Here is a 15,933-nt window from a genome sequence, read left to right on the forward strand (position 1 = left end):
ATTTAAACGAGGCAGTTGAGCTTCAGGGATTGAGTTCCTTAGTGAAAGCTTGGGCCGCCCACTCTCCGGGACCGAGGGAAGTTCCATTCGTTCCTTTTGGAACAGATTCACGAATTCTCGTAGCAGCTCATTATCTCTTTGGGTGATTCTAAAAATATCCACTTTTTTGGCCTGCACCTTCTTGGCCCCGACATAGGCTTTGATAAACGCATCTGCGAGCATCTCAAAAGAAGTGATGGAATGCTCGGGCAGATGGTCGTACCAAGTCAATGCCCCTTTGGATAATGTTCACCACACTTTTTCAGCAATACCAACTCTATTTCATCCTCTTCGACATCATTTCCTTTTATGGCACAGGTGTACGAGGTCACATGCTCCTGTGGGTCTGTTGTCCCATCATATTTTGGAATATCCGGCATCTTGAACCTTTTAAGGATCAACTTTGGGGCCGCACTCGGAGGGAAGGGCCTTTGAATGTATCTCTTTGAATCCGGTCCCTTCAAGATTGGGGGCGCTCCCGGGATTTGGTCCACTCGAGATTTGTATGTTTCCACCCTCTTCTCCGTTGAATCGACCCGTTTTGCTAGAGTTTCGAGCATTTTCAAAACCTCTGTAGATGAACCAGCCTCGGATTCGTTGCTTTCGACTAAGTAATTGAGTTATGGCTATTCAAAGGGTTTGTGGCCGGAAGAGAAGGCCTTGACGGTATTCTGCCGGTTAAGGCCTTCTCACTTGTTGAAAGTAATTGAAAACGATATTCCTTTTTCACTTATTGTTTGAAAGTTTGCAGATTCATAGAAAATACGTTCAAAATGGCAAACAGCGGTCACTCCGATCATGTGAACAACAATAAGATAGTTGCTGAAAACGAGAACAACAGTGGGTTATGAAACCCATCTGCTGATCCAGCCGACCCAAATGCGGTCAACTCAATTCAAAGGGCTGACGGTATTCTGCCGGTTAAGGCCTTCTCTTGAGTTGACCGCATTTGGGTCGGCTGGATCAGCAGATGGGTTTCATAACCCACTGTTGTTCTCGTTTTCAGCAACTATCTTATTGTTGTTCACATGATAGGAGTGACCGTTGTTTTCCATTTCAAACGTATTTTCTATGAATCTGCAAACTTTCAAACAACAAGTGAAAAAGGAAATAGAAAATTAAACCACCACTATTATCCTATGCCCCACGGTGGGCGCCAAACTGTTTAACCCCAAATAGTGGATAACAATTAAATTTATAAGTGGTGGATAGGATATGTGGTTAGATTTAATTATAATATAAGGTAGTAACGAGTAAATAATGATATGCATTAGCAAATAATAGCAATGGAAACTAGAGGAAAAGAGTTGACAGTTGCTGCGAATTGGTCTATTCCGGAAACAGCTTCTGTTAACTGAGCCAAATACTTGAGGAAATATTTATGCCACTTTTCTAATTACAATATGTTGAATAGTAAAAGCTAACCTAAAAAAAGGAAGGGATAACCCTCTATTTATAGGCAACAATAAATGGTCCCTAGTACAATGTAGAAAAAGCCTTTCTAGAAAACCCCTAAAATGGATAAGGCTGATCCGTACGGTCTGACACCCATACTGTTGTCAGCACAAGTGCCAAAACGGTTGGATGACGCGTGTCCTGCTCCATAACTGATTATCCGGACTTATATTGAGCGTGCTCTTTAGGCTCGGATTTACCGTGTCCGGTAAAATACCCTCGGTGTTGAAGCAGAGTTGAATGTGTTCGTGACCCCTCGGCTCTATCCTTTACTTCGGTTCCCATTAGACACAAGTTTATCCGATTTTTACCGTATACAAAAGCAAGCAAGAAGAATATTGTAGGTAAAGAGAGGAGAGGGGGAATTCTTTATTTCTCTTAAGGGATGTAAATACAATGAAGAGAGAGCCTCTCTATTTATAAGAGAAAAGTAGCTTGGTCTCAAAGTCACAAACCCTAAATTTTCTCCTAAAGATAGACATCCACAATAATAAATAATATTTATAACAAATTTTATATTTTATATTTTTACCCTTAATTAATTATGAGAATCTTTTACACTAACACAACATATTTAAATTATAATTTTCAAAAAAATTATAATTACACAAATATCATGACATTTTTTAAGGTTATAAATTTTAAAAATATTTATTTATTTCCTAAATTTCATGAGATTTCAAAGTATGTCACATAAATTGCAACATATGAGGTACTAAAACGGGTTGAAGGTTACTTTTGCAGTTAGGTCATTTTTTATCAGGGTCACTATTGTAATTGTCATAAGAATGGTAACTTAGACACGTATATGAGTCTACTGTTTCTCACTGATTACTTCTCGAAATGGATTGAAGTCGGAGCCTTATAACAGATTCGAGATAGAGAAATCATCAACTTCACAATTAGAAACATCACATGTTGATACGGTGTACCAAAGAAAACTGCTTGCGACAATGAAAGCTAATTAGTGGGAGTAAAGATAACGATGTTCTTCAAGGGTTGGAAAATCAAAAGAATTACATCAACATATCATCCGGGATAAATTGGTCATGTAGAATCATCAAATAAGATCCTGAATCAGTACTTAAAAAGAGGTTAGAAGAAGCTATGGGCAGAAGGTTGGAAGGGTTGCTAGGAGTCTTATGGACCTACCAGACAACGACAAAAACTAGGACCGAGGAAATCCCATTCTTTCGTGTATGGGACAGAATCAATGATCACCATTGAAGTAATATAACCAACCCTAAGGTATGCTCATGCAATCGAGTACTTCAACAATCAGGTTATCGTAATTGGGCTGGATCTTCTGTAAGTATGTGGGGAAATGGCACATCTGCAGATGATCACACAACAATAAAGGGTCCAGAAATACTGCAATAGAAAAGTCAATTTTAGGCACTTCAGACCCGGGACTTCGTACTCAGAAAAATGTTCCGGGGAATCAGGAGAAAATGAAAGCTCGAGTGTAACTGAGAAGAACCATACAGAGTCAGAGTTGACACCGAAAAAGGAGCTTATTAGATTGAGACTGCTGAAGAGAACTCATCCCATCCGACTAGAATGCAGTTCATCTGAAAGCGCTATTACATATGAAGGTGAATCTAATGATCCATCTCTCTTTCTCTCTCTCTTTTCAATTTAAATATATTTATTATTATGTTTATGAAGGCGTACTGATCCGACTGAGGACTACAGACTCTCGGCAACTCATGAGAATTGAGAACACTAGTTATTCCTTTCCAGGAAAAAATCTATAATGTCTGATCGAAAGCATCTTCATAAAAATAAATATGTACATCTCGTCCTTGTCTTTCTCCTTTTCAAGAACATGGTCGAGGAAAAACGAATCTGAAACAAAAGAAATATCAGAACGCAGAGGCGGAGTTAGGATTCGAAATTTGTGGGTTCGAGATTCTAATTCTTTAAAGTTACTAGGTTCTTAATTAATAATTTGTACATATTTGACAAAAAATTTAATACAAATATATGGTTCGGAAAAAAGCTACTAGGTTCGGCCGAACCCACATTCAAAGGGCTGGCTCCCCCCCCCCCCTGCCAGAACGTTCCACGAGTGTGTGACTAAGTTGCACAAAATCAATGTTCGAGCCCTCGTGCCTCGAACTCAAACACTGGGAGAACCTTATGTTGCAATCAGACTAAGAAACTCAAGAAGAATGAAGAGCCAGACAGAAGCGGGAATTTGGTCTAACGGACAGTCACAAAAACACCCTGAAACACATCAAAACTAACAAATTACAGCATGTACGGGCAAAGGCATGCAGTCGAGATTAAAAAAAGATCATCTTATTGTATATTAACGGTCTGGTAGTGACCCAATTCATACAAAATTAACCTCGAAGCCTTAAATGTAACGTCGGAGATTGTAAAAAGCCTTACAATATTCACTACCAAAAATGCGGCATTTAGCCATGCGCAAAACCATGGCTAAAGGGCACCTAAACCGTGGCTAACACTACTTCGCCACGATAGGTTAGCCATGGTTGTTAGCGTGCCCATACGCGGTGTTGCTCGCGCATTAGCCACGATTGTGGCGTCCATGATAACCTTTGTTTGACCACAGTTAGTTTTATCTTTAGCCACGGTCGAACCATTGGTAAATTTGGCTACAGAAAAAAATTATATTTGGAATTTTTAATTACCCACAGGAGAACCGTTGCTAGTTTAAGGGATAACATAATTAGTTTACAAATTCATCATACTATTTAGGGCAAATGTGAACAATTTTTTTAAAAAGTTATAATTCCCCACATTTTCCTGGTATCAATACATAATGATACGCATTCACTAATACAATGGACAAAGTACACAAAGCATTGCTATAAATATCAAAGTTTTAAAGTTCTACTTATCATATCTATCAAATCATAAGTTTCAAACCTTGAACATACAAAAAAGATACCACAATTGCTAGTGTAATGGAAAAGCATAAAGTTAGAGGTACACCACATATTTAGTGGTACAAAAATATTCTATGCACAAAAGGCTAAGAAGAATCTAAGTTGAAACTAGGCAACTCACCTACCAAATTTAGCTTGTAAAAACCTATGAAGAGTTGCCAGGTAATTCTCATTTTGCGCAAGCCGTTCCTTAGTCTCCACAAGTTGTTCCTTGGTATTCTCAAGTGTTTCCTTCATCTCTTCATATCCAGTCAGCTTTTCTTCCAAGGTTTCTACATGCTTCTCTAGGTCTTCAACACGTTGATGAGATATATTACTAGAACCACCAAGATTCACATGACTAATTGAATGTTTAGGCATTCCAAAGTAGTCGAGGGGAAAACATTACCACTTAAACCATGCACACGACCAGAATGTTCAGTTCCATATACTTTTCCAATGGCGTCATTAGGATGAGCCAATATCTTCAATGGAACACCTAAAGTGGCAGCATGTTCTTGATCTTGAGATAGATGCTCCGATATTTTATCCTACAAGCAAACTAGAAGAAATAAGATATTCTCATACCAACACTGCTAACATCCCAGGGGAAAAGAAAACATTATCACTAAATTACAATTACATTGAAGTTTATAAAATGATACAGAGACACAAGAAGGAGTCTTATTGTGCAATCCGGCTGACCATAATAGATATCCACATCTCACCTTTGTCTGGAAAACTAAGCATATGCATACAATTCATACGTGTTTTTGATTTAATACCATACCCGTCCAAGCTAGCACAACTATTCAATATAGTTTCTGTAGGACAATAGTTCTATTTCCTGGCAATACACACAGGGTGTAAATTTCTTCACTTGTTCTATAACTACAACTACAATTAACTGAAACAAGTCATACTTTAGAGAAAAAGTCATTCACAGCTTTGCTAGTCTGAGTAGACTTTGCTGAAGTTGTGGAGTTTCATAGTATAGGAAGTTGTATAGGAGCAGATCTACAATAGGGAAGATATCTGGATTTGAAAATCACATTGATAATTTATAACACAAATCACTCAGTAACATTCCTAATACTAGCATCTTTTAACCAGTTACACTAGATTTGAAAATCACATTAATAACTCTAAAAGAATGAAAGTTGACAGCTTCCAAATAAATCAGTCTGCTTCCAAATAAATCAGTCTAAGTATCTCAGATAGCCTTCTTGATGCATACAATTGTGGGGAAATTTAGTCTTTTACTTCAGCAAGTCAGGAATTTTTAAATAGGCTGAATTTGAAGGCCATTAGTTACTCAAAAGAAGTGGTTGCATGGTTAGACTTACCAAGATAACATAGAATTACACAAGTCCATATCTTATAAGGTTACAGGTGGTTTTGGATTGCTTCCAAAACAGGAAAAACCCACACAAACTCTAAGAAGTATTCACAAGTAAGGAACAATATCTTGATAATACTAAGTCATGGTGATACACAGGAATACCATGAACAAGAATTGAACAAATTCATTACACTTTCAACCAAAATGTGGCTATACCAACCAATGTCCAACATCATCTAGTGGTAGCAATATATAGACTTCCATATTTTCAAAGCTTAAATAATCAGTAAGGCCTTAAAACAATAGCCAAGAAGGAAAATCCAAATAATGAGAAGTAAACACCAAGCATTGCCATGGATGGACTCCATAATTGCTTTGGACTACATCCTTTACTAGCAAAGAACACAAAAATTAACAAAAAGCTTGTTGAAATCACAATATATGTTAATTGAGTTTGGTAAGAATGTTGCATAAATATACTACAATTAAGGAGAATATGCATACATTGATAAGTAAATGACCCCAAAAGTTGATAAAAAAAAACTAATTTCATTCTAATCTGAATCCAAAAGGAAGCAAATGCAAGCATTAGCTATAAACAGAACCATAAACATGGTATTGGTGCAATGAAGCGTCAATTTGATATAGAAATCAAGTCCAACAAAACACACTGCTTAGAAAAATAAACACACACAGATCTAGAGTCACACACCTTATACAATTCCTTCGCCTTCAAATACAATTGTCAAAATCAAATAAAATCCTTCGAGTTCAAATAAAATTGCCAGAAATCCTATGCCATAGAATCGTTCTTTCCAAAATTGTGAATAAAGGGAATTTTCTTTCCAAAATCGTTCCTTTCCCTAAATTCTTTCAAAATTTCGCACAAATAGATACCCTCAAAGGAACCCATTGAAGATTGAACAAAAAAGTGACTTCGAATAGTGGTGGAAAAGCTTGATTCAAGAATAAACAAAAAATCGAGTCATCAAAAGCTTATAACTTTCATGTATCTGGCTGTTCCAATAAATAATAAACAGAAATCATATGAAAACTGTAAAGCTCAGACTTCAGTATTCCACGAGAGTAGAAACAACTCAAAAATTAAGGGACGAAAAAGAAAAGGATAAAAAGGCCGAGAAATACCTGAAGCAGAGAAGATAAACTTTCCCCTATGAAATGCTGAGAATATCAGTAGCTTCTTCAGATTTAAGAAGAGATTATGCCATTTTCGAAGCTTGGTACAGTGAAGCAGTCCATTTTGGGACGGTGAAAGACTAGGGTTTGCAAAGAGTTTTTGTTTTCTATTTTCTTTCAATTTGGTAAAGAGAAGAACTAAATGGGGGAACCAAATAAGAAAAATTAACAACGAAATAAATGGAAACTTGCCTGTTTTGCCCACGATATTTTAGCGTCAGTTTCGTAAGTGTCGAGAACCTTATATTTTGTGATTAATTTTGCCATGGTTTTTGGAACCGTGGGTAGAACACGCTTTTTTGGTAGTGAATGGGCTAAGCATTAATTACAATTTAGTACTTTCCAGATTTCTCAAATCTTCTTATATACACGGTCAACTACACGGCTATTTTTTGTTACAATACAAAGCCATGAGACTCTCATGCAGAGATATCTAAATTAGGCTGTCCCAACCTAATCCAGCCCTAATGATCAGAGATTTAGCTGGGCTAGGATAGGCTGACCCTTTACTGAAGGGCCTTTAAAATGACAATCCAACCTAGCCCTAAGTGGCTTGCGGCTAGGATTGGCCAACCCTTTAATATTTTTCTTTCGAAATAGAATTCTTTAAGTGATTTTTGGTAAAATTCTTACATGAAAATTTTTGCAATTTGAAATAGAATTCTCTACCATACCTTTATTGCACGAACTCACATAACAAAAACAATATCAATTAAAAGAAAATATAGATTATTGTCTTTGTTCACTAATCCAAGGCACGTCCAAAAGAAATTCAACATAATATGATTTCTAAGACTAAAAAGTAAAACTCTAGTTTCTAATTTACTATTTAGTAGGTAGTACATTACTTTTGATTGTTAAGAAATAAATAAATTAATTATTATTTTTCTGGCCTCTGGGCTGGAGTTCACAAAGAGGTTGGGCTATTAACCCTACTTAGATAATGGGTTGGGTTGATCTCATACGACCAAACTTATTTTGACAGATTAACTCTTATGTATTATTGGATCCAAATCCCTTTGATTTGGTTTTAAATACAAAAATTGTTTGCCACAATCTCGGACACATGTCCCTCGTTTAAATGCTATTCTATGCATCCAAATAAATTATTCTACAAAATGCCTAAGTGAAAATGAGATGTCATTTTTCTCAAGCATGAACTATTCCACAGGCCTATAAACATTTTTAGCCTAATATAAGAAAGGCCACCCTCCGGGTAAGCCAGGCACTTAGTGCAAACACGAAGTCAAACACCCTAAATCGAAGTGTGTACACAAAGTTAGTCACTCAAATCGAAGTGAAAATACAAAGTTAGCCACTCAAATTGAAGTGTGAATACGAAGTTAGCCACTCAAAATTGAAATGTGAATATAAAAGTTAGCCACTCGAGCAGAAATGTGAGCACGAAGTTAGACACTCAGAATTGAAGTGCGAAAATGACAGAAACGCTCCTAACACATAAGCAGACTCTTCTTGCCTAACTGAAATGTAAAGAGCTGTTATATCCCGTATTTTTTAACATCGGATTATTTGCTGGGGTGGGGCCCACACATCGATATTTTTTTGGAACATGTGACAAGTTATATGAATCACATATGTAAAATTAAACACAACTCATGAAGGACCCTTGGGCCAAATCAAAGTGGAAGCCCTCCAAACGAATATTTTTAAGAAAACGTTTTTGGGTGACCTGACTTTGAGGGGCAAAAACGGTATTATAAGTTTGGAATTTGGAAAATTACCAAGAAATAGAAGTTGTAGATAATTGAATTAGCTTTCCAACCATAGGTCGTGGGTTCCCAGGTGACGTCGGTACAAGGAGATATGGACGTTTTAAGGTCGAAAGGTCAGTGGGCTAGGCCCAACTCGGGCTAGGCCCATTACCCACACCCTTTTAAATGAAATTTCAGGTCTTTCTCCTCATTATTCATACAAAGAAGACCAGAAAGTTCTGGAGAGAGAGAGAAAAGAGCATTGGAAAGAAGAAAAATCAATTTTGATCAAAATCCGAGCCCCGAATCCCGAAGGCCATGAAGACAAAAGTGTTGTATGTCGCGTTTTCTTCAATTTGAGGTAAAACTCAACCAAGGAGGAGGGTGATAACGCGGTGGCTGAATTCTTAAGGTATGGATAAGACTCCTTTTCATTGCTAACAAGATTATTTAAAATTTTAACGGATTAGAACGGGAAAAATAGCGATATAAATTCGTCCGTTGGTATTGTGAATTATGGAATGAGATTTGAAGAGAATTTTGGATGAAAATAAATGTAGTTAACTTGTAGAATGTGGAGGATGTTGCTATTGATGTTGTTAGTATTAATTTCGACTTCATTACGGAAATAAAAATTATGAAATAGCTATGTGTGAATTGTTATGTTGGTTGGTGAATTTAGAAGGATGCTAGTCCATATTAGCATGAAAGATTGGTTGTTAAGTTGTTATGGGAAGTTTTGTGATTTTATGGTAAATTTATGTAATTATGAAAAATGAAATTGTTAAGGCACGAATTATGATTATTGTTAATGAAATTGGAGGATGAAAATGTGTTATGGATATTTATGTCGAAAATTAGAGGTTTCGGATGAATTATGGTTTTGGTGGAAAGTTTGTATATTTTGTATATCTTGTGAATATATTGTAGAAATGATATGAAATGTTTCCGAATTATATTGTAGTGATCTTGATTAGTAATGAATATGAGCATGTTGGTATTGATTTGAAAATGCGAAGTCGGAATGAAAGCTATTGCATTATGTTGGAAAGAAGTCTAATTGTGACATATTGTGATTTGTAGTGATTGTTGTTGTTGGTGGTGTTGTTGTTGGGTTGTTGTTGAATTATTTTGGCCGAGTTGAATTCTCGGGGTGTCGTATTTATAGGGGAGGTGCTGCCGAAATTTCGGTAGACAAGTACTAATTCAAGATTGGATGCCAAAAGCCTTATAGTAACATTTGGTAGATGTGACCATTTGTAGGTTTCGGACGAAACGGGATTTGAGGTTTGGCGAGCGTAAAAGGCAAGAAAGGTATGTAAAGCTCCACCTTTCCTTCTCTTGGCATGTCCTAGATGTATTAGGTTTGAATTTGGACCTCGGGGACTACTCTACTCTTCGGAACCTGCGTCTAAACTTGTCCTTGTTCCATTCAGTGGAATTGAACTAATTTTGTTGCAAATGGTTAGAAAAGTTGTCTAAATACCTAGAACTTGTGTAAATAAAATCCGATTACCTTAAAACCCGCATAAGCGACTCCATAAAGTTTATTACACATAATTTGTGCCCGCCACCTCGGTTGACCCGAGGCGGGCCCACTATTTCCGAATCCACTTCTATTGTGCTATTGAATTGTTTCCGAACGATATCTAAAGCAAACGCTTGGCTGCTCTTCTAATTCCTAAACGACAACTGTTTGAAATATTCCATTAAGTCCTATGAAATGTTTTGATATGTACCACGAATCCGGAAGTTTTGTTCTGACATAATCCACCGTGACATCCGAAAGGTATGCACTACGATTATCTTCTGACGTCTTTCTAATGATCTGTTGTTTGGGTTCTTCGATTGAGTCTGTGTAAATGTTTTTATACTTTACCCTGCATTTGGTTTCTCACTACTCTGCTCGTGGATGCCTCAATGCTTCTTTCACCGAGCTCGGGCCAGGATTTGTTATCAAGCGTATTCCACTGCATTGTTCGCCGTGCCTCGATGTGAGGGGGCAGGTATGACATGTGCATGGGTCCGGAGTATGATGTGCCATGTACATCTATGTTCTGATGTTGGTGATATGATATGATATGATATGGCCATCTGATATGTTATGATATGTTACGGAGCTATTCCCTACTCTGAAGTATGATGTGTTGTGGCGCCAGTGATGGGGTGGCGCCACGTTCTGTTCACCGAGTCCCGTATTGGGGCCGGATTTGATATATGTTTCTGCATACACTATTTATGTTTTGTAAGTATGAATTTTGATATTCTGGACTTTGCACTCATTTTCTGTACTTTCTGTTCCGGTTATGATTTTGTTTACTGTACTTCATGCTTTACATACTCAGTACATATTCCGTACTGACCCCCTTTCTTCGAGGGCTGCGTTTTCATGCCGCGCAGGTACAGATACCCACTTTAGAGATCCGCCCGCTTAGGATATCTGCTCTGCTGTTTTGGAGTGCTCCTTTGTCAGGAGCCATATTTTGGTATAGACTTTTCTATCACATATGTATATGTTTATTCAGGGGTATGACGGGGCCTTGTCCCGTCTTATGTTTCTGTTAGTATTGTTTGTAGAGGTCTGTAGACACATACGTGGGTTGTGTATATATGTTCTGAGAATATGTATTTTGTGACGGCCTTATCGGCTTTCGTGCGCTACATCTGCTTATGTACGATAGCTTGCGACTCCGTTTGGCTTTTATATATGCGTATCTAATTTATATATTGGTTTGGGGTTATTGGGTACGTAAGGTGTCCTGCTCGGACACGAGTCGCGGCCTACGGGGTTGGGTCGTGTCAAGAGCCACGTCAAAATACTGGGAAACTAAAGCCATGTGCATCCAAAAAAGTCTCATAGACTAAAAACAATCAAATGTAAAAGTGAGATAAGATACGTGAATTTCAAAAGTGTTTGCATTAATAGTCAAGGGTAATTACAAGGCCCGAAAGTAAAAATGTAACACGAAAGTCAAATGTAAGCTTGCTTTCATACCCAAAAGTCAGATGTAAGCATGTTGTCTCAATAGAGGGAGAGCACCGTAGCAAAAGGGACCATACTAGTCCACGCTAAAAAAATCGGCAAAATTATCCTCAATCTCATTTCTATGCTTATGGCTAATGTGGGATTGATCTTCACCAAGAGAGAAACAAAGCAAGTGAGAGAAGAAGTTGCGTACAAGGTGCTCAAAATCTCCACCAAGACTTAAAAATTAAGCCCCCTAAGATGAGGGGCACGAGATCATCACTCACCACACGAATCTAGGAAGAAGGTGTTACACCCCAGGCTAGAGCTGCTGGTGAAATGGATGAAGGGCCCTTTGTCACGCCCCAAATTTGGAGCGGCGTGACCGGAACTCGATGCCAAACTAGGCCCCGAGCGAACCACTTTAAATTTGAAACTCTACTAAGGCCTACCTGCATACCGACAATATCAACCAACCGGCGAGGCCATAATCTGGATATATATAAACAAATGATGTCTGTCTCGTCTGAACTGGGCACACACACACACCCAAAATATATATACACAACTGAGCAAGCCGACGAGGCTGCTATGTAGGCTGAACAACAAAACTGAGAGCCAACATGGCTACATAATATCCCAACTACATACAACTTTCTACAGACCTTTAGGGAACACGAGCTGCAGAAAGGACAGGACAAGGCCTCATCACACCCATATATACATGTCAAAATAGCATACCACTAAAGGGACTGCAGCTCCGGACCAAGTGGAGTGCACTGACTGGGGCTGGGTGGAAGGCCTACTAAGCTTAATCGTCTGTCCGACTACCGGAACCTGCGGGCATGAACGTAGCGCCCCCATACAAAGGGACGTCAGTACGAATAATGTACTGAATATGTAAGGCAAGATAACAAATGAAATGAAATAACAAACTATATTCTGGATATTTCAAGAAATCATCTGGAGGTGCTTTACCTGGGTTGCCTCTCATCTGAGGCAAGATAACATCACTCTATAGATATAACTTCGTGACTCGAAGGCCAGGCATAGATAACATAACTCCATAAATAAAACTCTGTGACTCATAAGCCAGGTATAATCAACTCCATGACCCGTAGGTCAGGTATAAGCAACTCCATGACCCATAGGTCTGATATAATCATCTCCATGACCCGTAGGTCAGGTATAATCAACTCCATGACCCGTAGGTCAGGTATGCGCATCTCCGTGACCCGTCGGTCAGGCAACAACTCCATGACCCGTAGGCCAGGTAATAACTCCATGACTCGTAGGCCAGGCGATAACTCCATGACCCGTAGGCCAGGCGTATATATATAATGATAACTCGAAGGCAACATAATAGCCTATAAACAACATATCCACTAATTATACCTCCTGACATTCAATCATCTCATATAGCACAACGATCTTTATACTAGCTCTTAACTAGAGAGGAGTACTACACTAGGGTTATGGTAAACCAAGTATAATCTTCGTGAATAGCACATCTTGGTGCGAATAGTCAAAGAGGTCTCAATAGTAGGAATCTTAAGAAATGGAATCATCATCATTATTACTATCACAGAAACCTCTATCTTTAGCATCACAAGAATATTATGGAATCCATGTATGTGTTCATAGGAAAAAGAATCATGCCTTTAGAAAGAAAGGAAATAGCCTTAACATACCTGGAAGCTTACTTCTCGACTTTTTCAACTTACTTTCTGTCTTGAAATCTACATAAGATCATTCGTAATCCCGTAATCTACATATGAAGCCATTCATAATATTGTTAGGCTCATTATCATATGCTTGTCTTAAGCCTTCAAATTAAATCCTCTTAAAATTTGTCGAAATTTGGGCAGCATCTCCCCTGTTTATATCCCTAACGAAATCACAATACCAACAAAATAACAACTACAACAGTACCTACATGAACAACATCATTATCAATATCAAAATATTCCATAAAGCATCCCACGCGATGTTTGTCCAATTTCTCAACCAACAACTTTATTATACAAACATTTAATCACTCTATCTTCGTAACTAAACTAAAAGTAATATTAATAAGGAGATATTCATACCTTATTTTTGTTAAAACAGTGATATCTTCAATATCCACCTTGAATCCACCGCAACACCATACTAGAATCACATCTATGCGCTATCCGAGCTTCGATTAATACTCCGCCACTTGAAAATCACTCAAACCCTCAACGTTTTTTGACATAATTGCCCTTTATGTTGCTGAGCTTTAAAATCTGATTTTGGGTGAAAAATATGGGGGTTTTCCCCTTTTATAAGGTTCAAAAGTCGGGTTGGGTCATTGTAGCAGTTACTGTAGCATTACTGTGACAAGGCGGTACTGTAGCACGCGTTTCTGCTCTGTCAGCCTAACTTGTAACGTCCATAATTCTCTACTCCGATGTCGTATCAATGAACGATTTTTTGCGTTGGAAACTAGACTCGACGAACTTCATTTTAGGCTTTTGTTTAACTTCAAAACACTTCATATGCTAAGAGATATTCTTCCCTAAATTTGGACCAAAATTTTCACACGAAACTTTAACCATCCTTTCTCCAAAGTCGTACCACTCCATTTCTTCTGCTCATTTTCTTATAAAACCTTTCGGTATACCTTATATACATCCTTCACTCATTAAATATACTTAATAATGCTTGCTCCTTATATTCCAAAGTGGTTTTACTTAACTATAAGTCAACGTACTTATGTTCCAAATTTGTTAAGTGCTTCTTCGAAGATACAGGGTGTAACATCCTTCCCCCCCTTAAAAACATTTGTCCTCGAATGTTGTAGGAGAGCTCATTTTGACGTTAATGTCAATATTCTCATCGACATTTGCTGGTATTTACTTTACTTACTTGCAGTCATATTCACTCATTCGGAACTGAACTTATTCGCAACTTATGATCCTTTTCGCAGTGCCTTGGAGGCTATACACCTTAAGTTATTAAGTCGTAACCATAATTTGTAGACTTATGATGCTATATCGATTTGTTGGAGCGACAATCCTCTCTTGTTGCAATGTTACTCTATCTCTTGTCTGCATACCATTCAGTTCTGTCGGCACTGATTGATTCTGCTCCACTAGTTAAAATTCCTTACCTCTTTTGGGTTTTCTTACACTGAATCTGTGGCATTTCCAGTTTTACTGCAGTAGTACTCGATAATTCCTTATACTGAAGCGCCTCAATTTCTGATGATTAATCTTCCTTGGATTCCTTGGTTCCTTTGTATGAGCAATAACATGGTTTCTTCTTAACATATACAGTTCTTCCTTGTGCAATTACTATCTCATCGTCCTTACATATATGTAGATTCTATATGCATGCTTTCACAATTCCTTTAGTGTTTCTTGACTACTATTGATTTGCTATCAATGGGGGTATTCCCGAGTTCGCCGAATTCCTTGCCCAATCAATTCTTGGATATTATTCTCCTCCTTTTGTGGCTAAAATTTATGTTTGTACTCACGGTCGTCTCTTTTTCGTATCACTCGTCTGCCGACTAGCTCCTCGTACTTTATCATCCTCATTGTCTCTTCGACTTCTGTCATTTACATCCTCATATACTCGTTTATCCAATACTTATCATATACTTTTATCCAATTTTGGTCTTATCTTCCCTTTTATCCCAATATACCAGAAATTATTGTTTTTTTTATCTCTACGTATCCTTCTTACACTTCACAGATATTTTGTGCCCTCATTTTCTTGGGATTTAACTTATTTTTCTCCCTTTAAGGATGCCTCAGAAACTGATAATGTAGTATTCTTGGCTTTCTTGTAGCAACTGAATCGATCCTTGCGGTATTTTATATTCTAGCTAATGTCACACCGAAATTTCCTTTCATCCATATACTTTACTTGATCCTCTCTTGTTCTTGATAAGGCTTCTTATGCTCGGTCTGGCTATCGGTAATTACTATGCCTATTCTAAGAATATCTCAAATCTCTTCTTCAAGGATCCTTTTCTTTCAACTTATTCTTAAGGTTGCTAATCCCTTAATCCGGCTGATAAATTAGGGATAATTTGGAAATTTGCCGAAATGTGAACCAGGCTCCTTATCACGCAGCGAATTCAAATCATTTCACTCTTTCCGTTGTCTATAGTTTTCGATCATAGACATTTCCTTTCTAGAAGAACCATTATTTTGCTTGTTCTATGAGAGTTCATTTTCGCCAGCTTTGTTCCAATCAGACGCGTCATTTCTCTATTACCTCCTTTGAGGTTCTTCATTGACTCTTGGCTTTCGCTTAATTTTTACCTGATAAGTCTTCCCCATAGTCTGGCATACC

At 37.8% G+C, this 15,933-nt stretch overlaps 1 long non-coding RNA gene across 2 annotated transcripts; it reads right to left on the minus strand.

The window, feature by feature from the left end:
• Positions 1-3,551: 3,551 nt before the first annotated feature.
• Positions 3,552-7,348, minus strand: LOC132624914 (uncharacterized). 2 transcript variants are annotated; one of them, XR_009576566.1, is made up of 3 exons: positions 6,880-7,269; positions 4,534-4,942; positions 3,552-3,723 (listed from the first exon to the last, which is right to left on the minus strand). It is a non-coding gene; the product is annotated as an uncharacterized LOC132624914 (long non-coding RNA). The 2 variants fall into 2 exon arrangements; XR_009576565.1 differs by lacking the exon at positions 3,552-3,723 and having other exon boundaries at positions 4,306-4,942; positions 6,880-7,348.
• Between the last annotated feature and the right edge of the window lie 8,585 nt (positions 7,349-15,933).

The sequence above is a fragment of the Lycium barbarum genome, chromosome 12 (assembly GCF_019175385.1).
Source record: "Lycium barbarum isolate Lr01 chromosome 12, ASM1917538v2, whole genome shotgun sequence".
Lineage (NCBI taxonomy): Eukaryota > Viridiplantae > Streptophyta > Magnoliopsida > Solanales > Solanaceae > Lycium > Lycium barbarum.